The sequence below is a fragment of the Chelonoidis abingdonii genome, chromosome 3 (genome assembly GCF_003597395.2).
Source record: "Chelonoidis abingdonii isolate Lonesome George chromosome 3, CheloAbing_2.0, whole genome shotgun sequence".
Taxonomy (NCBI): domain Eukaryota; kingdom Metazoa; phylum Chordata; order Testudines; family Testudinidae; genus Chelonoidis; species Chelonoidis abingdonii.
In genome coordinates, this window is record NC_133771.1 from 97667125 (window position 1) to 97689377 (window position 22253).

The 22253-nt window shown below is 42.1% G+C and overlaps 1 protein-coding gene across 3 annotated transcripts in view; it reads left to right on the forward strand.

Annotated features, from left to right (window-relative positions):
* Positions 1 to 22253, forward strand: part of PKIB (cAMP-dependent protein kinase inhibitor beta) — a 155359-nt gene that overhangs the window by 115827 nt on the left and 17279 nt on the right. The window contains exon 1 of one of the 3 annotated variants that reach the window (XM_075063911.1): positions 2902 to 2963. The exons of the other annotated variants lie outside the window; for them this stretch is intronic. The gene's annotated coding sequence lies outside the window, so the exon portion shown is untranslated. Of the gene's footprint in view, positions 1 to 2901; positions 2964 to 22253 lie in introns of those variants that run through there. 3 annotated transcript variants of the gene reach the window in all.

Here is a 22253-nt window from a genome sequence, read left to right on the forward strand (position 1 = left end):
AACGGGGACTCCTGGCGTTGTTGTCACAGAGGCGGGGAACCCAGCGCACTGAAGCTCGGCCTGGTATGGAGTCTGAAGGTGGGACCGAAGCCCTGCAGCTATATATACCAAATGCAGAAGCAGCTTATACATAAACAAATAGGGGCTTTCCACAGGCGGTGTCTGCCCCATGGCCTATGGCCAGGGGCTTTCCACAGGCTGTGTCTGCTCCTTGGCTTAAGGCCATACAAAGCGGTTCTTACCAGCTAGGAGTGGATTATACTGGCGTGCCGTGTCCTACAGTGACCGGCCACCAAGAAAGCGGAAATACCCTAGCTAGGCCGTAACACAGTCTTCCGCGGTCCCCTACACTAGGGTAATGAGGAGTGACTCCACTTAAGTCCATAGTTATTCTGGATTTACAATATAAGAAAGAATAGCATTTGTTCCTATATTTTTAATTGGCAAACTTTATTTAAAACATCACATTGAGAAACAGGAAGTTGATAGACCAGTTGCTGTGTCTGGCACAACTCCAAATGCCAAATTGCTAAGGGTGAAAATGTTGTTGAGTCACAGTTTTAGAAGCTACAGTCACAGGTCAAGAAATCTTTCCTTTAGCTGGCATTAATGGGAACCCTAGAGAGTTGCAAGGATGCTTTATATATATATATGCATTTGAACTTTAAATGAGATAAGTGAGAATCAGCCAATAATCCCTTTATGTTTCATTCTCCAAAACTAAAATAACCATAATCTGGCTAAAATCAGAACAAGAAATGTCATATTTAAAGGGCACATGCGCAGAAAGAATTTCAGAATAAAGACATGCTTCAAAGCTTTGATTATTAATTCTTTGTTCAGATGGGCCAGATCCCGAGCTGGTGTAAATCAGTATAGCTTCATTGACTGCAATGGAGCTATACCAATTTACACAAAGTGAGAATTGTCCCAGAGTTAGAAAACCCAATACTTCCTCTCATTTGATTACTTCAAAATGTGTGCTACTTCCAATAATAAAACTGGTCTTGTATTACACGATATCATTTAAAAGCCCATTCATTCATAAGAGTTTCTTCAGATATTTTTAATGAGTCTAGCCTTTCTGCATTCTGCTTTCTAACTAGATATGAAAAATAAATGAAGCAGATCACACAAACTATAGCCAAGGATTGTTACATCTTTGAAATCTTCTGGATTATGCGTATAAAGAAAAACCAGTACAATTTATCTTTTTAATGGCAGGCTCAAGACCATAACAACTAATGATTCAGAGTGCTGAAGCTGCAGGGAAACTGCATCATTTCATTCTCTTAAAATGTGTCCTTTTATCATACCATTTACTGACGCAATACTTTTTGGGGGTGGAGGTTGGGAAATAGTACAATAGATTTGGCAATTGTTTTTTATCTAATAGTCACACCTTAATAAACTTGTATGTAATGCCCAATGCAAAATGCAGATCCTAATGTCTTTATCTTAGCAAGAAAGTTGTCTTTAAAATTAGCACACTTACACACAGTCACATCTCTGAAACAGCCAACTGCACTGTTGCAATATAAATGAGTCTAACTAAGCTGTATCTCAGATTATCATATATGGGATAGGGCTGGGGAAAACAGTGTTCAGCTAACGCACAATATAGAGAGGTGGAAATGACTTGGGGTTTGAATCAGCAAAAATAACATCTGAATTCCTAAGGTGAAATTCTAACCCTATTGACGTCACTGGGAATTTTACCAGCACCAATAAAAAGGGTGGGTGTGACATACCTACCTATAACTGCCCAGTTCAAGTTTTGCCTCAGGACTGAAAGGATAATCATACAGTGGGGCAATGATGATTTCTAAAACGCAGTCACATGGTGCATATTAATTGGTCCATGTAGACCCTGCAGGTGCACACTAAATGTTCCCAAGTGCAATAGGGAATATTCGGTGCACATCAGCAGGGGTCCACAAGGACCTATTAATGTGCAACACAGCATGCCTTAGAAATCACATCCCCAGTGCTCATTACTCCACCATATAGACAAACCCTGTATATGCACACGAGTAAGAATTAAGAACTGATCTGGTTTTTATTGAGGAAAACACAGGGCACAAAGGAAGTCAACACTTTTTATTGCTCTGTTTTAAATGGAGTCACCAAAGTGTAGCAAGAAAATTAGAGGAAAATATGTTTGCACTTGGTTTCTATGATCTTCTGAAAGTTTTCAAGAACAGGTAGTCACTTTCAGGGAAAATCCACCCAAACCACATCTTCTTCCTCCATCACACACAATAACTAATGAAGAGTGAAAGCGGAAGTGCAGAAATACCAAAAGAAGGGCTGTATTCAACTCCAATTTCCAGCTGAGCTGGAAGAACAGCATCAGCCATCACTCTTGAGTTCTTATAAAATATTAAATCAATATTTAATTCAATGAAGGTTCAGCAAACACTACAAGTGTTTACCTAAATCAGAACTGAATACCAAAAGCTGATTGTCTTTCCTGAGCCATTTGAGCAGATCTGTGAGTCCTATAATAACACACCAAAACCCCTCTGAATGTTCCCCTGAAGAATGCAGATATGGGCCCTTTGGAACATGTTTCTGAGGGGGAAAAAATCTTTTTTCCAGCATATGTCTTTCACTCAGCTCACTTTGTTTGGGATCCAATTTATGTCAAAGCAGAAGTATCAATTTACAGAAAGATTAGCTGGTGATGCATGTATCTCTGAGGATATCGCTCCTCCATCCTCCCTCCCTATCTTTATTTAATAATGCAATGGGGAAAAATCCATTTGTGTGGAGTTGTGCATAAGAAATAAGACAGATGAATTTCATTGCCTGGTGTCAGGTTGTAATAAGATTATGCAGGCAGAGCTAAAAAAAGAAAATGTTCACAGCTTATAGAGAAGTTGGAATAGGTCATAGTCACAGCAGATGGACAGAGAACTTTGATCATTTAGGAGTTACTGAGCTAACATGCATTAATGCAGGTACCTGTAGCTGGTTGAACTTCATGACAGTCATAAAATCCTAATTGTGGTTTTCAAGGGTCCTGCTTAGAATTTAACATAAAGTCTTATTGCTAACTCTATACCACAGATATGACAAAAAGTCTGATTAAGTCTACGCTATATAGATTCCTATACTGGCTTTGTCACCACAGTATCTGAGCGCTTTTCAGTAGTGTATTAAATTACATGACTAACATCTGTCATTTATGTTTCATTCTTTCTCTCATCCTCTTTCTAAGGAGAGAATTGTGTGTGTCAGAGTTTTTGTTTTGGTGCATGCATGTGTGTGTGCGTGTATTCACTGCTGTGCATTTATATTAGAAAGTACAGACAAAGACATGCACCTTGTACTTGGGGCAGAAAACTGTGAAGTCTGTGATGGTCATTACTTCTTTGGATGGCAGGATTTCATTCCACAGGCTTGGACCAGCCCCCAAGAATGCTGTCTCCTGCACATGCTCAAAAGTTTCATTGTGCTTGAAAGGCAGTGTTGTTGACCATGGTCTTCAGCCCATATTTTAGTTGATCTTTTAGAAATGCTGAGCCCCAGGACATTGAGTACCTTGAAGATAGGGACCAAGACCTTAAACTTGACTTGATATTCTATGGGAAGCCAGTGTAGAGAACAGAGAAAATCTTGGTTTGGTCCCAGTAGCCAGCATTGCTGAAAAGATGTGCTGCAGCATTCTGTACATAGTGGAGTTTTCCTAAGGCTTGATGACTCCATGCACAGATATAATGCATTCCTGTAGTCCAGCTGAGAGGCAATGAAGGCGTGCATAATGGAGGCCAAGTCATAGTCCACCAGGATGGGATGGAGTTTGCTAGCCACCTGGTAACGGTATAAAGTGTTATTCATGGGTACTGCTATGTGAGAGTACAGGGTCAGTGAGGAATCCAGGAGCATTCCTAAACTACAGAATCAATTGACCAATTGTAGGTGTGTACCATAAGCCAAAGGAACTGGAGAGTTTGCAGCCATGGTGCAAAGTAGCTCAAACCACCAGCAGAATCTCTGTCTCGCTCAGAAGCAGCTTCAACCAGCTATTCTTCATACATGAGCTGTTTCCATCCAAGCAATGAATTATCTTGGTAGTGATGGGCTTGCATGATGAAAGATAGGCAGAACCGTGTGTTGTCTGCATATTGCCAGCACTTAAGTCCATGTGGTCTGATAAGTCCAACTAGCATCTGAATATAGATGCTGAATAGGAATGGAGAGAGAATTGATCCTTCTGGGACTCTATAGGTGATGGGTCTTGCAGTAGAGATGCAATTTCCCATTGCTACTCGCTTTGGTTATATCTTTAGGGATAGGAATCTTGTATGGCAAAAACTTTAGGTCTGACTTCAGCAAAGCATTTGATCATGTAACCATAAACATGTGCTTAAATCCCATTAAATCAATAAGGTTTAGAGATGGCCTTAACATGCTTAAATGCTTTACTGAAAAGAATCCTGAATGTTGTATCTTCTGGGAAAACCTTGTAAGCCCCTGTACACGAGTGCGGCCGGGGCTTGACCCTCTCTGGGGGGATGAGGGGAGCCACGCCGGCCCACTACGCACTGGTGGGTCCGAGAAACTAGCCTGGCAGTCCTCATGGCAATCATCTGCCCTGCAGGGTCCACGAGCATGGGCTCGTCGTGGCCGGGGCTGGGTGGTAGGTATGGCAATTCCTCTGGATAGTTGGGCCAGGACAGCTCCAGGGGCTCCTTCGGGTAGCAGGTGCGGGGAAGCTCCAGGGGCTCCTCCAGGTAGCAGGTGTGGGGAAGCTCAGGCCAGTCTGGGCAGCCGGCCTGGTCCGCAGGCGGTTCCCAGTCTCAAGCTCCCTGTGGGACGTCTGCTCTCTCCTGCTGCTGGGGCCTCACTGAGCTCTGAGGGCCGGCCTTTATAGTTCCAGGTCGGCATCTGACCCTTTGAGGGGCGGGCTCAGAGCTCCTTAGCCCCGCCCACTTTGGCCTCCAGCTGGGCTCTCCCTCCTTTGGGCCGGAGGGGAGCCACACTGCCTCACTACAGCCCCCCAAACTATGTTCTACAAATCTCTGGTAGTTCATAGACTGAAACTCTTTGACCCTCAAGACTTAGTTGACTGGGGTGTTGAAGGGTAAATCATCCAGGAAAAGCACCTTTGTCTGATTAAGTGATTGAAAGAAAACACACTCTGTAGGCAATCTAAGTAAAAACACTTGCTAGGACTTCTTTGCTTGCTTCTTGGGCCATGTATGGGAGAACACCTTTGGTCTTGTATGTCAGAGCAAACATTTGATGTAACCCAGAATATAGCAAACAGCACATGAATATCCAATAGAAAATCATGAGTAAAAAATCAAGAAATTTTAAGAAATTAGGAAAAGAAACCAGAGAGATCAATACATTTGGCTGCCAAGTATCATTACCCTGTATGACAGAGACAGGATTAATCTAATTTTCAATGAGATGGGAGAAGACCCAATTGCTTTTTTGCTCTATTCTTTTTTTTCCTCCCCTTTAAGCCTCAATGGTCCATGTAAATGGAAAAAAAACCAACATAAAAGTTCTATACCTGATTGTGTTCCAGCTAAAAATAGCACAAAGAGCCTGGCTTTTTATAAATGACTCAAATCAAGTTCAACTAGTGCTTTTTCTTTCTCCCCTTTCATCTTTCAAATGGCCCTATTTGTACTGCTTGGCTCTGCACCCTGCTTAGCACACTGGATATTTTGTTCTCAGTCCCCATTTAGAACACTTACTCAGGTATTCTGATACGAGGTTACATTTACCAAAGGATCATTTACCAAAAGGGAAAAAGCTCTTTGGAAGTCATCTACATTAATTAGAACTAATTTGCATTAAAATAATTTCATACTACATTAATTTGAACATGTGTAGATTGTGTGGGAGTAGTCCTCTACAAGCCAGTGGGATTACTGCTTGTCTGAGTTGATGGCCATACTGTTTAGATTTAAGGTTTGCTAGGGCTGGCTTTTGTTTGGACAATAATTTCTCTCTCTCCTTTAAGTAGCATAAGGAGCCTTTAAAATAATTTCCTATATATTTGTTACTAAGGATTTTAATTGAAGACTGACTATTTCATCAATGTATTCTATAATGGAAGCTCTATGATAGTAAGGATAGGATCTATAATGGCCTGGAGTGTGGGCAGCAGAGAGTAATCAAAATGATTCATACCTTCTTAAAATGATGGTATGGTGAAAGGATAATTAAATTAATCCAAATTAATCCTAGATGACCACCCAAAACGCTGAGCTTAGCTTGACATTTCTTTAATTGTAAATGATTCCATATTTCAAATGAATCATCAATCCCTCCTGCAGATACCCAGAGTGTCTCTCTCTTTCTCTGTCTCACTTCAACGCTTAGCCAGACAATTTGGTCCATATCTGCAACTGGAAAGGCTTCACGGCCTGAGAGTCCAACATTGGAACAGACTTGATGAACCCATCTAATAGGGGCGCTGCCTTTGGGCCACCTCCACCCCTCGGTTAGTGGAATTTTATCCTGGATGTTACAAGCCACCCAGAGAATGGCTTTCGCTGAAATGTCTTGTGGCATCCTTATGACAAGTCCGAAAAGCATAAGGCGCCACCTGCGGACAATGGCCCCAGTAGTCTGTAGACCCGAGTAACATAAACATCTGCATCACAGATGAAGTCATTCCACTATATGCCCAATATACCACCCTGACATTTTGTGTGGAAAGCCTCCAGCTTTGTACAGTCTGAGCAGCGCAGTGTCCATGTTTCTCAGTCATACAACAGTATGGGAAGGATACAGCTCAAATAAATCCTGAACTTGATTGTCATACTAAGATGATGTTGATTCATATCCCTTGTAAACTGCCAATGGCGATGCAAATCCAATGGTGAGCCTCCATGTGAGAACTGGAGTCTCCCAAGGACCAATATCTGTGCATCCCTTCAACACAAAATAATGGTGCATCAAAATCTGCTCCAGTCCCATATGTGGAATGGAAAAAGCTGGAATTAAAGCTGCCCATGGGATTCAGCACTGAGGCTCCAATTCAGCAAAGCATGTGCTTCAGTTCCATTGAAGTCACTGATCCTGCAAACACTTAGATATGTGCTAAACTTTTACTCATTGATGCCACATGCGTGAAGCTAAGCACTGCATAATTGTAGGATCGGAGCCTAAAGTTGTACTCATGGGGACATCTTTCTAAAGTTTCAAAAGGTTTGAAAGCGTTTGCACATATTCCCCTAACTGTAACTAAAACTCTCCAAAAATATGATTTAAAGATCTGTGAGTCAAGGATAGCTGAAACTGTTTAATTCAAATTATGAGGTTTTACATAGACACATTTCTGATTAGGCTATTTGGAATAATAAAATCTCAAATCAAATTTCATGGTTTAGTCACCCTAGTATGAAACCCATTTTTCTATGGTTAATTTCATTAAAATAATTGAAGCAGGAGATTCTGGAGATTAAATGACTATGATTTAGAAGGTGTGTAATGAGTGCAATTGTATTTGGCAGAGTACACATGCTGTATGCAGGAAAACAAATGGAACATTTATAAATTAAGATTCATTTGATAGTCAGCAACAGCTGGGTTTGAGATATATAAAATGTGTTAAAATATAACCAAAGTGTAAATGTGATTTATAGAGCAGGCCTGAAGAAAAAAAGTTGGAAAGCTGATTTCAGATCAAAAAGCAAAACAAACCAAAAGAGAATTTAAACAGAAGTTCCTGAAGTGTAGCCTATGGAGACTGCAACAAGAATGTGGCCTGAACCAGCCTTATATGTTCCTGGTTACTTGTCATCTACATGAATGTTAAGGTCCGAGTCAGTGCCTCTGATGTCACAGCAGTAAGAAACTTCATCAGCTCACATAGGGGCTCTCCAGTGTACTGAAGTGATTGGCACAGCAACACTAGTCCCATTTTGCCTTTATTACAGGGATCCCATTCAAAATGGACATGTTATATCAGGACTGGTTTCCTCATAGGAGACCCCCTACACTTCAGGTCAGATGTACCAGCACAATTACTCCCTGTTGGTTAATGTTTCACTGAGTTCCTGCTCGGAACCAACTGCACCCAAATGATCCAGCAGAATTGTCCTCCTTAAGCTCAGTCTATATGCAAACGCAAGGGTCTTCACGAGCTTTATGGGTGGTCTATGTTTTGTTAACCATTGACTTAGCATTATACAACATGAATGAAATGTCAGGATCACTGTCCAATGCCCTATCTTCATAAAGCAGCAAAATGAATTGTCTTTTTTAGGTTTTCTGTAGACATTAATGGGACAAGCAGAGAAATGGGGCAGTGAAGCCTATATCATTGTTGGAGCAGAAGGGGTGGGGCATGTAAGAGACAAGAACAGATAATTAGAGATGCAGAGAATTTTGTAGGGCATTCAAAGTAAGGACAAGAAGCTTGAACTTGATGCCATGGAGAAGAGGGAGACAGAGGAGGGATTCAGATGGGGGTGAAGATATTAGTGATGCACAACAAACGATCATAACTTGATAAAGACACACTCACTGATACTTTGAGTTTGTGAACCATTAATGTAACAAGTGCCAGCACTTTACCCATAAAGCTGATTCTTATGAAATCTGGCCAAACAATAAAATCTAGAAGTGTTTTAGATTTAAAAAACTAATTTATACAAGGGGGTGTAAGCAGATTGCTACCCTAAAAAATAAAGTCATCCATATGCTTATGTTCATGGACTGTAAAGACCTGAAATGGTTTAGCTTGCCAGGCCTTTACATGTTCTCCTGTAGAACTGGGTGAGTAATTGATAATGAACAGTATATTTGAGAAGTTACACCTCAAACTATCTGAGAACAGCTTGTGACTTTCTGAATCAAATTCTTTTCCTTTCTCAAATGTGTTCATTTTATTCTCCAAATAACTGTGGTGAATAATTCTTGGTCTGCAGGTGTAGGGGTTTTTGTTTCAGTATGCTCACCCTATGCTGGAGTCAGAATGAGAAGATGAGAACTTTGAATTAAAAGTACTGCTTACCCTCTAGCAGAGTTGGCACTCCAGTATAATAGATCCAGTTACACCTGTGTCCATCTAATGTGCTTAACAAGACACAAAATATTACACCTGAGGGAAAAGATTGTCTCCTCCCTATCTCTCTTCAGGCAAAGGGGTGTTGAAAGGACATGATTGTAAAGATGACTGAGGATGAGAATTGTCAAAACAGTAAGTAGAATTGGGCCCAGAATAAGAGAAAGGATGAACTGGTCCAAAGCCCTCTGACATTTACCTCAGTGGGCTTTGGATCAGCTTCTACATGAGAGAATACTTCACCACTATGCAAAAAATTCTGTTCTCATTTGAGCCAATGTGAATCCAAAGTGTGTCTATTGACTTCAGTGGATTTACTTTGGATTTACAATAGAATATCCAAGAGCTGAATTTGGCTCTATAATTTTAACAGATATCTATGAGAAAAAACAATATATTAAATATTTCTAATTCTTTAACTATATAATCAGTGTTACCAACTATACTGCAGTAAAATCTTCATTGATCAAAATATAATTACAATCCCATAATTAGATTTTTTAAAAAATATTAACCCACTCCTATATTACTTATGTAATTTATTGAATTGGTGCAGGGAGAATTCTTCTTCTAACGTATAAAAAATCCCAAAAACCTGCTGATGAGGATCATAAATCTGATAGGTTTTACTGTCAAATTTTATCTGGCCATGAATTTGGGCTTGATCTACTTAATTTGAGGGATTAAAACCACAAAGGGTTTATGCTTTTATTTTGTTTTAAAATAAAAATTAGTCTGAGAGCTTGATGGGTCAGTAATGAGCAATATGGAGGCTTTCACACCTACTTAGGTTGGCAATTAACAAGAATCATTATCCTCTGACTATTTGGTGGCCAACATAAAATGTGTTGATGTTCTCAGTCCATTTCATAATGGAGAGCATCCACATCATAAAACATACTATCGCAGTTGGGAGTCTTGCAGGAAGCCTCAAGATGAAGAGGGGGCAAGGACTGGGTAGCTGTGGAGAATGAAATATCTTCTAATCCTTGGAGGCTATCTCCACAGAACAGATCTGAGGCACAATAATGCAGAAACTTGGATTGCTACTTCCTGTTCTGTTGACCAATAGAAGACTTCACTTTTAGGGCTATAACTCCAGCATCTCTCACAAGAACTATATTCATTTTAAGGGAGTAGAAAACGACATGACAACATGTGCATCATCATCATCATCAAACATGCATAGTCTATTAAGGGACCATTGCACCAGCGAATGTAATCACAGTTGATGGTGTTGCACCAGCTCTGGCTCAATCCTGTGAATCCATAAATTTCTGGGGTGGCCCTGTGAGTGGCATCAGGTAGGGTCAGAAAGTTCACCTCTTCAAGTGTCAATGGAAAGTTTGAGAAAATGATATTCCGGGTGTCTTTGTCCATCTTGGAGATACAGCCAAAGAGCATGCCATGCCACTTTTGAATATAATGAGCCGCTGAAGGAAGGCCAGATCTCTGTGAAATTATGACATTTTGCAGTAAGTCAAATCACTTTATGCATAGGATTTGGCACTGATAGCATATATGGAATGCCTCTTGCTGCTCCAAGTTTGCCTGTACGAGGGTCCAGGTTTCTGACTCATATAGCAATACAGGTAGTACACATGTTTGACAGATCCCAAACTTTGTCTCAGTGAAAAGATGTTTTTGCATCCCTAAGTGAGACATGGACTTTATGCAGGAGGCAGCGAGACCTATTCATCAAAGAATGTCTAATTTGCTGAGACTATTTGAACGCTACTTACAGCCTAGGTAGATGAACTCATCAACACTTGCATGGTACTCAACCCCGCCTGCACTGATGTACCTGATGGCCCAATTATTAGATTCTTGACCTTGGGCTTCTGCTATGAGATGTTCAACCCTGTAATATGAGCAGTATCATAGAGACCTTGGAAGGTGGGGCTGAAATTTTCTTTCTTCTCCAAGAATAAGGCAGCATCATCAGTGTAATCTTGGTCGATGAACACTTCTTGGTCAATCTTGAGTCTCACCTGTGGAGCAGTGAGTCTTAATCTCCAGTTGATAGCTCAACAGAACAGTGCCGGGGCAAGAATACATTCCTGCTGCACACCTGAAGTTGTACAGAAATGCAGTGAAAGCCAGGAACCAACACTTTTGCACCAGTACCAATGTAAAGATCATGCCACCAGATTTAGCAGAACATCTGGGACGCCAGCTCCTTTCAGTGAGAGCCAAAATGTTGGCCCATTGACTGAATCAAAAGCTGCTTTGATGTCAATATATGCCATGTGGAGTGGGCAGTTAAATTCTCAGTGCAGCTCAGCCAGAAACTGGAAGGTAAAGACAGCATCCATTGTTGACTACCCAACAGTGAAACCTGATAGCTGTGGATGATGATGTCTGTTAAGGAGTGGCTGCATCCCACCAAGCAGAATCTGAGCAAAGACCTTTCCAGGAAGCAATAACAATCAGATTGGCCTGCAGCTGCCACACTTGAAGCAAGATCCTGTACAGGACTCTATGACACCATCTTCCATTCTGCTGATACTTTTCTTGAAGCCCACACTTTTAAGAACAGTTGGTGCAAGCTGATGCTCACTGGTTCCAAAGTGACCTTTTTTTTTGAGAAGCTTAAGTGAAATACCATCAGGCGCAGCAGCACGTCCTCAGGTGACGGAGGATCAGTGTTCATCCCTGGGTCTTCAGCTGTGCGGTTTGCCGAGACATGTAGCTCTGGACAGTTGTCAGCAGGCATGTGGTTCAGCATGCTTTCATAGTGTGTTTTCCATCTGACCAGGACCTCATCCATCAACGAGCAGAAGGAGCTGTCTGATTTTGTGATGGGGATGTTAGTCGTTTGTTTATGGTGGCCAGCCAGGCATGTGATGACTCTGCAGGCAGGATTAAACTGTGGTATGTGCAGCATGTGCCATGCTTATGAAATAATTTCTATCCCTCTGAAAACTATAGCAAATGACAACTGAGGTTTAAATAAGAAGAACAGTTAATAAAATGGTGGGATCACATTATTTCTTGAAATTATTGACTCTACCTGTGATTCCAATACAGAGTCCTCAGGCTTACATGTCTGTATGTGGGCATGCTGGGCCAGTTACCGACATGTTGTTGTAAGCATGATGATCAAGCATTGAAATAGCTGTTTTGGTGCTACTTAGGATGTGATTCACGTGACTTGGGCAAGTGCATATTTTCCCCCAGTTTGTGGATTGCAAGCAGAGATAAGCACCCCTCTGCAGCCCAGACTTTGGTGCCTATCTCCATGATGGGGTGGGTCTTCGCATACACCCCTCTGATCGGCATCTCCCATTGACTAGCTTAGGTGGCTCCCCATCTAGTGTATTGGATTTGTGGAGCACAGTCTAAGGTGCTAGTTCTTCCCTTTTAATTGTATAAGAAGTCTAGTTGCCTAGCTCAGACTCTGTAGATCTCAGTGTTGTTTCTGTTATTTTTTTAGGTACCTAAAAGTCAGGCATTCAGTGACATTCATTGTTGCAGCACCCAAGTCCATTTGTGGATCTGGGGCCTAAGAGATATGACTAACACTGAGGGAGAAAACTGCATGCAGTGGAGCATCTTGTTTGGTAGGGTTTTTTCTCCAGCAATGGTGTAAGCTAATTTGAGAATGGCAGCATTTGCTGCATATAATAAGAAATCTAAGTATGGTATCACTAATTGCTGAATTATGTTTCTGTGTACTGATTTTCTGGCAGCACCCACAAGATCTTAGTTAGGCACTTTCCAGACAGAAAAGAAGGCTCAATCCCTGCCCAAAGGAGTTTATAAAGCAACAATAGACAAATAAACAGACTGAAGCACACTATATATGTACATGCACACACAAGTATACTATCAGAGCTAAATAAATGCAATGCATATAAAGCCAAATGCAGTGGTACTCTCTGGCTGCTTTGTCCTGCTCTGGGAATGCAAAACAGCCACATGCCTAGTTTAGCTGATTGGTTGTAGCATCCGGAGTATTCTGATAAATCTGGCCTATTAAATAGGACATGTAAATGATTCTCAAACTTCTCCTCAAGCTTGTCATTGCCAGTCAGCAAGTTTTCCAGTAGGAATCAGGGCAGAGGTGGATCATGAATGGACTAAGGATATGGGGCCTTTGGGATACACTCAAGAAGTGTATTCTGTGCTGTGATGAATGTAGGAATTTTTGGGAATATGTTTAAGAGCCATATGTGTGCCTTAGTTTACCCACACCTTTGTATTGCTATACACTTAGTATAAAAGGATTGACTTCTCCTAGGGGAGAGGGGAATGAGGCATGGAAAGGTATCATATATTTTATCTGGGTTGATACCAGATACTTCAACAAGAACTGGCTGGAATCAATGTATATGAAAAAGGGAGCAGAGGAGACAATGAAAGAACCAAGGACTGGGACATAAATGGTTTCTAACTGGGAAGCCAAAGCAGGCTGAACATGTGAACATAGCGTAGCTGGAGCCAGGAGAACAAAGGAATGAGGTTTCTGGTGGCTGTTAAGAACTGCACTCACAGACAGAGAGACACAGAGACAGGGAGCCAAGATGTGGCCATTTCTTCTACTAATACTGGACTCTCAGATGAGCTTGGCTTTTCCATACTAATCTAAGAATTTTTGTATGCTGTGCTCCTGTTGGCTAATAATGCTATCTTGTTTGGAAAAGGCTGCCTGGTGTCGCTGCAGATGCTTGCTGGGTTGCAATGCTCCCTCAGAGGCTAAAACCTTTCTCAGCAGTCTGATCTCAGTGGGAGTCCCTGGTGAGAGCGACAGAGTGAGAAAGAAGGGTGCTGGGGCCCAAAGTTACAATCTTGGATGTAGATAGCTTGGGAACTCACCCTTGTATTTTGGGTGGACCCTTGGGTTCTGGCATGCTAATGGGGTTACTTCTGGGAGGTGGTTGAAAGTCTGGGAGCATTACACAGCCCCTATAAATCCATGATACATGCATAGGTAGCACATTATATATTTATGCCACTTATTCAATAAGGAACAGAAACACCGTAAAATTGGATGGCCACAGCACTGGAGACAGCATTTGGCTTGGTTTGCCACTGGGCTTAATTTCTTATTCTAAAGCAGGGTCTGGACATGATTGATTTCTTTCAGCTATGTGCAAATACAATAGGCTTTATCTGTTTTTTGTTTTTCTCTCTAGCTGCATTACCTCACTTGTGGATGTGACTAAGGCTCTTATGTGTCACAGCTTGTACTCTTCCAAAGTCATTTGGAATGTGATGGCTTTCTTGGCTAGTATTGACTGTTTTCAGCAAATGTCACTGTATTTAGCCTAAATTTTACTTACTTACAATCATTTGTGAAATAGTTTTCAGCATCATGCCTACCCCCATTTTTTCTTTTTCAGGGGAAAAGTTGGACAGTTACTAATGTTATTTCATTTTATAAAGTAACTTCAAAGTGTATTAGTGCTATACAAACCAAATGTCAAACCCACAACCCACACTGAACCTATTCTATCTATATGGATTTTTTATACCATGCTTATCACTGTAGTAGCTGTGCGCCTTACAGTAGTGCATTAAGCAACATGACCCCACATCTGTCATGCATTTGTTCTATCATCCTCTCCCCAGGTGGGAGTGGTGTGTGCAGCGGAGTGTTTTGTTTTTTTACACTTACACACACACACACACACACACACACACACACACACACACACACACACACACACACACACACACACACACACACACGTCTTTCTGTTAGAGACGGCCAGGTCAGAGGAATGTGCCTTGCACTTAGAGCAGAATGTGGTGAGGTTTGTGATGGTCCTTACTTCCCAGGGGAGTTTGTTCCACAGTCTTGGACCGGCCTGCAAGAAGCTGTCTTATGCACAGACAAGCTTTACCCTTATGTTAGAGAGGTCCATTGTGCCAGAAGTGTGAAAGTTTTTGACCACAGTCTTCATCCCCAGAGCTTTAGTTATTCTTTTAGATACCCTGGGCCCAGCAGCTCCTTAAACATAAGGACTAAGAGCTTGAACTTGATTCAGAATTCTATGAGAAGCCAGTGTAGAGAGCAGAAGACAGGCCTGATGTGTTCACAGTAGCAAGTGTTGCTGAGATATGCTGCAGAGTTCTGTACTAGCTGGAGTTTCCTAAGCACTGAAGTCCTCAGGTATTTTGCATTGCTGTAATCCAGCTGAGGGGATTGGACAACTACCAACTGTGATAGGTTCAGTCACAGAGATCCCCTTGGGACTGTCACCCGATGTTCTGAAATTACCTTTGAGCTTGTTTTCCACTGCCAGAATCCTACCTTGTTGAGGCAGACATGCTAGCCTGGTGCAACACAGACCCAGGGTCTGGACCACACCCCCAAAGCTTCAGACTTTAATTTAAAACAGCTGGGTAGGTTACCTGTTTCCAGCACCCAGACGCCCAGCTCCCAGTGGGATTCAAACCCCATATAAATCCATTTTATTCTGTATAAAGCTTATACAGGGTGAATTTGTAAATTGTTCACCCTTTATATCACTGATAGAGAGATACCCACAGCTATTTGCTCTCCCAGGTATGAATCATTACTCTGGGTTTATCAATAACAAAAGTGATTTTATTAAGTATGAAAAGTAGGATTTAAGTGGTTTCAAGTAATAACAGACAGATCAAAGTAAGTCAAAAGTAAAATAAAACAAAACGCACAAATCTAAGCCTAATACATTAAGAAACTGATCACAGGTAATATCCCACCCTCAAAGATGTTCCAATAAGCTTCTTTCACAGACTAGACTTCTTCCTAGACTGGGCCCAATCCTTTCCATGGTACAGTTTTTGATAAATCCAGTAGACATTTCAGGTGGTAAGCATTTGTTTATTTCTCATGACTGGCCGCCCCTTTTGTCCTGCTCCACCCCCTTTTATAGCTTTGGCACAAGGCAGGAATCTTTTGTCTGTGCTTGTCCCCACCCCCACCTCATCAATGGAAAAGTACAAGGATTAAGATAGATTCCAGTAGCATGTAACATGGCCACATGTCACTGTAAGACCCCTAGACTCCATTCTTCCTGGGTTGGCCCCCACATACACAGGAAGGTGTGCCAGTAAATAAACCATTTACTACCAATTGTCCTAGTTAATGGGAGCCATCAAGATTCTGAACCACCATTAATGGCCCACAGTTTGCATAATTACAATAAGACCTCAGAGTTATACTTTATATTTCTAGCTTCAGATACAAGAATGATACATGCATACAAATTGTAAGGATAATTTATAACCTTTGTTATGATACCTTACAAGAGGCCTTTTGGATAAAGCATATTCCAGTTACATCATATTCATACTCATAAGCATATTTCTATAAAACATATGGAGTTCAACACCAGCAATACCATGTTTTAAGTATGACTTTAAAAATACTAAGGGAATCATATGGAAATGTGTTCCATCAGCTTGGAGCAGATCCAAAAGAAGCTGTATAGCTGGAAATTCTACAGTGCACCAATGCCATAACAAGCGTCAGGTCCAGAACGTAAGACCCAAGAAGAACACAAACATGTCAAGCTTCAGAGAACAGAGGGAGCCAAAAGGAATGAAAAACTTTTTGAGTACAAATAACAAAGGTTAAGTGTTATCCCCAAGCTCATAAGTAACTAGTCTAACCACATGAGACCAAGAATATGTCAAGAGTTGTGGAAAAACTCGTACATGCTGCTTCATTGTAAATGGATTGAAAAGGATGATGCAGGGATGTAATTCAGTCTCCCTGTGTGGAATGGCACTTGTGCATTCTCTTCCTGAGTCATGAAGTAGAGTACAGAGGCCCATGTGGTCAGCGCTCAGGATGTGGGGAAAACCACTTCGCTATGTCCTTGCTTTCACTGTCGTCATTCATTAAGAAACTAAATGGATGGGGGTATTTCCAAGTTGAGGATTTTATTTTCCTTTCTGCTTTAACTTTTCTGTGGTTTGAGTCACTTTTGCGTGTTAGTTATTGGGAAGGGTGTTGTTCAGTGGTTAGCATAGGGAAGTGAAACTCAAAACATCTGGATTTGGTTATTGACTCCATGTGTGACATTGTGCCAGTCGCTTACATTCGTCTGTGCTTCCCTTTATCCATCTGTAAAATAGTTACAATGCTCTCCTTCCCAGTGTGTTGTGAGTTTTATTCATGTTTGAAAATCGCACTGAGATCCTCTGATAAAAGGCTTCAGAGTAGCAGCCACATTAGTCTGTATCTGCAAAAAGAACAGGAGTACTTGTGGCACCTTAGAGACTAACAAATTTATTTCAACATAAGCTTTCGTGGGCTACAGCTCGCTTCTTCGGATGCATAGAATGGAACACACAGACAGAAGATATTTATACATTGAACTTTGTGACTTTGTCCTCACCTACAACTATTTCACATTTGGGGACAATATATACCTTCAAGTCAGCGGCACTGCTATGGGTACCCGCATGGCCCCACAGTAAGCCAACATCTTTATGGCTGACTTAGGACAACGCTTCCTTAGCTCTCGTCCCCTAACACTCCTACTCTACTTGTGCTACATTGATGACATCTTCATCATCTGAACCCATGAAAAAGAAGCCCTCGAGGAATTCCACCATGATTTTAACAGTTTCCATCCCACCATCAACCTCAGCCTAGACCAGTCCACACAAGCAGTCCATTTCCTAGACACTACTGTGCTAATAAGCGATGGTCACATAAACACCACCCTATACCACAAACCTACTGACCACTATACTTACCTACATGCCTCCAGCTTCCATCCAGGACACCACACGATGCCATTGTCTACAGGCAGGCTCTAAGATACAACTGCATTTGTCCAATCCCTCAGACAGAGAAGAAACACCTACAGGATCTCTATCAAGCATTCTTAAAACTACAATACCACACCTGCTGAAGTTAAAAACAGATTGAAGAGCAGAAGAGTCCCCAGAAGCACACTACTAAGGACAGGACCATAAAGAAAATAACAGAACGCCACCACCATCACCTTCGTCCCCAACTAAACTCTCCAGCGCATAATCAAGATCTACACAATATCCTGCGAAGATGACCGTCACTCTCACAGATCTTGGGAGACAGACAGTCCTCGCTTACAGACACTCCCAACCTGAAGCAAATACTCACCAGCAACCGCACACCATACAACATAAACTCTAACCGCAACTATCCTTGCAACAAAGCCTGATGCTAGCTCTATCCACATATCTATTCAAGTGACACCATCATAGGACCTAATCACATCAGCCACGCCATCAGGGGCTCATTCACGCCTCACATCTACCAGCGTGATATGCCATCATGTCCAGCAATGCCCCTCTGCCATGTATCTGGGCAAACCGACATCGTAGAAAAGAATAAATGGACAACAAATCTGACAATCAGGAATCATAGACTCAAAAATGAAGTTGGAAGAACCTTCAACCTTATAACCACTCAGTGGACAGACTGAAGGTGCAATTGCAACAAAAACTGTCACAAAAAGACATGTCAAAGAGAGCTGCTGAACTTGAATATATGCAAGATTAGATACAATTAACTTAGGTTTAAACAACAGAGACTGGAAGGCTGGGTTATTACACAAATCTTGAATCTATTTCCCCATGTTAAGTTCCGTCACATCTTCCATGGCGGTCATTCGATTATCACTTTAACGGGTTTTTTCTACCTACTGGTCGGTTATAGCTCATTCTCAATTGATTGGCCTTTAGTTAGTATGGTAACTTCGCCTTTTTGTGTTTCTCTGTATGTATAATATCTTTCCGGTCTGTTGTTCATTCTATGCATCCGAAGAAGTGAGCTGTAGCCCACGAAAGCTTATGTTGAAATAAATTTGTTAGTCTCTAAGGTGCCACAAGTACTCCTGTTCTTTCTGATGAAAGGTGCTATCCATGTATCTATCTATCTAGGTTCCTGTTTGATACCCATCACTATACATAGTTGAATATTTCCCCAAAATGAACTAATGAGAGCTCATTTGTTGGACCTTGGCTCAATCTCTCCCTCCTCCAGAGGAAGAAGCTGGAAAGTAATTTCCTCTCTTCTTTAATGTAAATGTGTGAGCTTCTCTTCATCCTCTTCTCTTCTTTTTCTTTGGTGTTGCTCTGAGTGTTATTGGGGGAAGATTAGAATAAAGAAATAAGTTTTACATTTATTTGTAAGGACCTTGAGGTCTGTGATCATTCTCCCTTCCTCTGGAATTCCAGAGTCTTTGGACAGTTGCTTAGACCGATCTCTCCCCTGCTCTTGTGAGTTTCACTCTTGAAGCTGACAGTGTCATTGTTCCTGTGGAATGTCACTGCCGAGGGAGGTCTTGGTCCCTTATTGAGAGCACACATTGGCCCATTGCTGTAAAAGGTCTTAAAGAAGAGGCCCAATATGTTGGTTTTCTGTGGGGAGGGAGGTCTGTGGACAGAACAGAGCAGTGGGTTGATGAGCTCTTTAAAGCTGGTGTTGCCTAGGAGCCAGGCTGCTGTGTTTTGGACCAGAGTATTTTTAAGGTCAGGATATTCATTTCCAAGTACAGAGAAGTGCATGGACCCAGCCTGGAAGTCACAATGGCTAGGATTGTCTAGGCCATCATCTGCAGCCGCTTTACTGGTCTCAGGTGACAGGGTTTTGGCAGCCTTAATTAATTTGGTGTCCAGAAACAGTGAAGAGTTGAGACAAACTCCCAGGATACAGTCTAACTGGAATATCTGATACAAGACTTCTCGTATGGTGGGAGATACAATGGTGGTGGAAAGGTCTTCAAAATGTTTCCTTCTTCCCACCAGCAATAGTATTAGCATGTATTATGAGGGAGTCCTAAGTTTAGAAGAAATTCTTAAGAGTAGGTAGTAATGCCATCAGAGTGTATCACAACATAAGAGGTTATGAAAACACATGAATTGCATAGCTAAGAAGGTGTCATTTTCCTCTCATTTGCACTGCAGGTAGTATATCATTTAATAGGAGCCTAGGCTGCTGTCACATGAAAACCCTCTTGTAGCCAGAGATCTTTGGAAAAAAATGCTATAAGAGCACAAAGTCTTATTGTTATTTACAAATGGAAAGATTTTCATGAATAAATTATGACAAATGATGTTGACCATGCTTAGAGGGTCCATCAAGATACAGAATTAATCTTAATATGGCTCTGGCCCATTAACTCTTAGTTATTATATATCACCTTTTCCAGACGTTCTTGAGTGTAGTTCTCTGATACTGGAAGGCTTCTTTAAAAATGGACTTCCAAAAGATGACAGTGTTAAGGAATATAACTCTCTCTTTGACGGTGGGCAGAAAGTGTATTTTCGTAAGAACCAGGTATAAAGATTTAGAAAAGACAGACATGTTTAAGAATACCAAGTGGAGATGGTTTTTTAATTTCTGTTTCTTGTGTGAACTGGCAGCAATACCAATGTCAGGCACTATGACCTCTCATGAGGATTAGTCAGTCCTCCCAAGCAGAATAACCACAGTCATGTATCTGCGAGTAAGCCTTGCGTTCAGGGAAAAGACTGGGAGAAAAAAAGCCTTCAGAAATATGTGATTTGTCTGCTTCCTGATAGAGTGATGTGGGTACGTCTACACTGCACGATTATTTCGAATTAGCTTAAACCGATATTACAAAACAGATCTAATAAATATAAAATGTTTACCGCTCACAGTGGGATCCCGAAATGATTGTTTGCGTCCCATGGTCCAGCTACGATCGATTCCGAGGGTGCACTGTGGTAGCTGTTCTTCAGCATCCATAGTTCCCACGTCCGTGTTGAAGACAGTGCCTGATGGGGGCAGAAAAACATGCCCGGGTGGTGCTGGTACAGCCCACCCTCTCCTCTGTGAAGCAGCAGACACACCCTTGGCGCTTTTCGGATGCATGAGCAAAGCATAGCAACACAATCATGACGCTGAGATCACAGAAGTGTATCCTACGTGTAACACTCGCGTACTCTCGGCTGCTAAGACGAAACAATGAACTGCAAGGCGCAGGAGGAGAGAGGCAGCATTGCTGACGCGAGACAACGATGACAGATGCGAGCAGAATCTCCATACACCGCGGCCCACGTTTGGAGCTACTCGCGAATAACGGGCATCTTCTACCTATGAACGCCAAATTGGGCACGAAACAAGCACAGACAGGGGACGCATTGTTTAATGGTGTGGAAACGATCGCAGTGGTCTGCGAAACTTTCGCAGTTGTAAGACACTTCTTAAGAACTGTGTGACAATGCTTCCCTGCCGAACGCATAAATACACAGATAGAGCAGCCTCACAGTGAGAAGCGAGTGCAAAGCCTCGGAACTGCAACGCCAGACAGCTACGGTCAGTCGAACAATGGATGGGCCATCACTGGTGGGGCTGCCGGAGCAGTTACAAAAGCAATGTTAAAGCTGGTGCGACGAAGGTTGTGACTCCGGGAAACGTCAGGATAGTGGATGGCTTGCGCAATGGGTTTCCGAACTGTGGTGGCGCCAAGATGGAAACCTCATAACCTATGCTTGGCCACAGATGCCAGGCCCAGTACTAACCGAAAGGGGTACTTCAATGGTCTGCACAGCACTGGTTATAAAGAGTTTCACCATCACAGCTGGATGGCCAGAAGGGTTCATGACCGCGTCGTCAGGAGATAGTCTTTAAATGTGCGCACAGGGAATTCATTCCAGACAAAAATAACACGTTGGGGATGTCGGAAATGCCTGTAGTTCTGACGGGCGACCACCTACCCGCGATGCCATGGCTCATGAACATAACGGCAAGCTGACCAGTGGCAGAGGTTTAACTAGGCTGAGCAAGGCCGAGGTGGAGGAAATGTGCATTTGCCGTTAAAGGCGCTGGCGATATTACTTACTCCTAGACCCACAAAACAATGTCCGCTTGCTATGTACGCTTGCTGTGTGCCCAACTGTGAGACTAGTTGGAGACTTTATCGGGGATATGGGAGGGAGCTGAGCAAATCAACCTGGCGCTGAGTCAGCGCCAGAGGACAGGCGATTAGAAAGCACACTGCGAGGCGTTCGCGCATCAGAGAAGCTCTGAAAACGATTTTCAGCACGGCCAGGGTACGTTCCTCTGTGTTGCCTTTCCACTGATACCGCCTGATGGACTCTATGCAGTGTAAGCAACACCACCTCGCCTGTTGATTACCAGGTTGGGAAGAAATAAATTCAGTCTCGTAAAAAATCATTTATTATTTCATTAAAAGTATATGCATCTGTTAAAAATCATGTGTTTTTCCTTATACTTCCTGTAGCAACCCCTCCCTTTCAT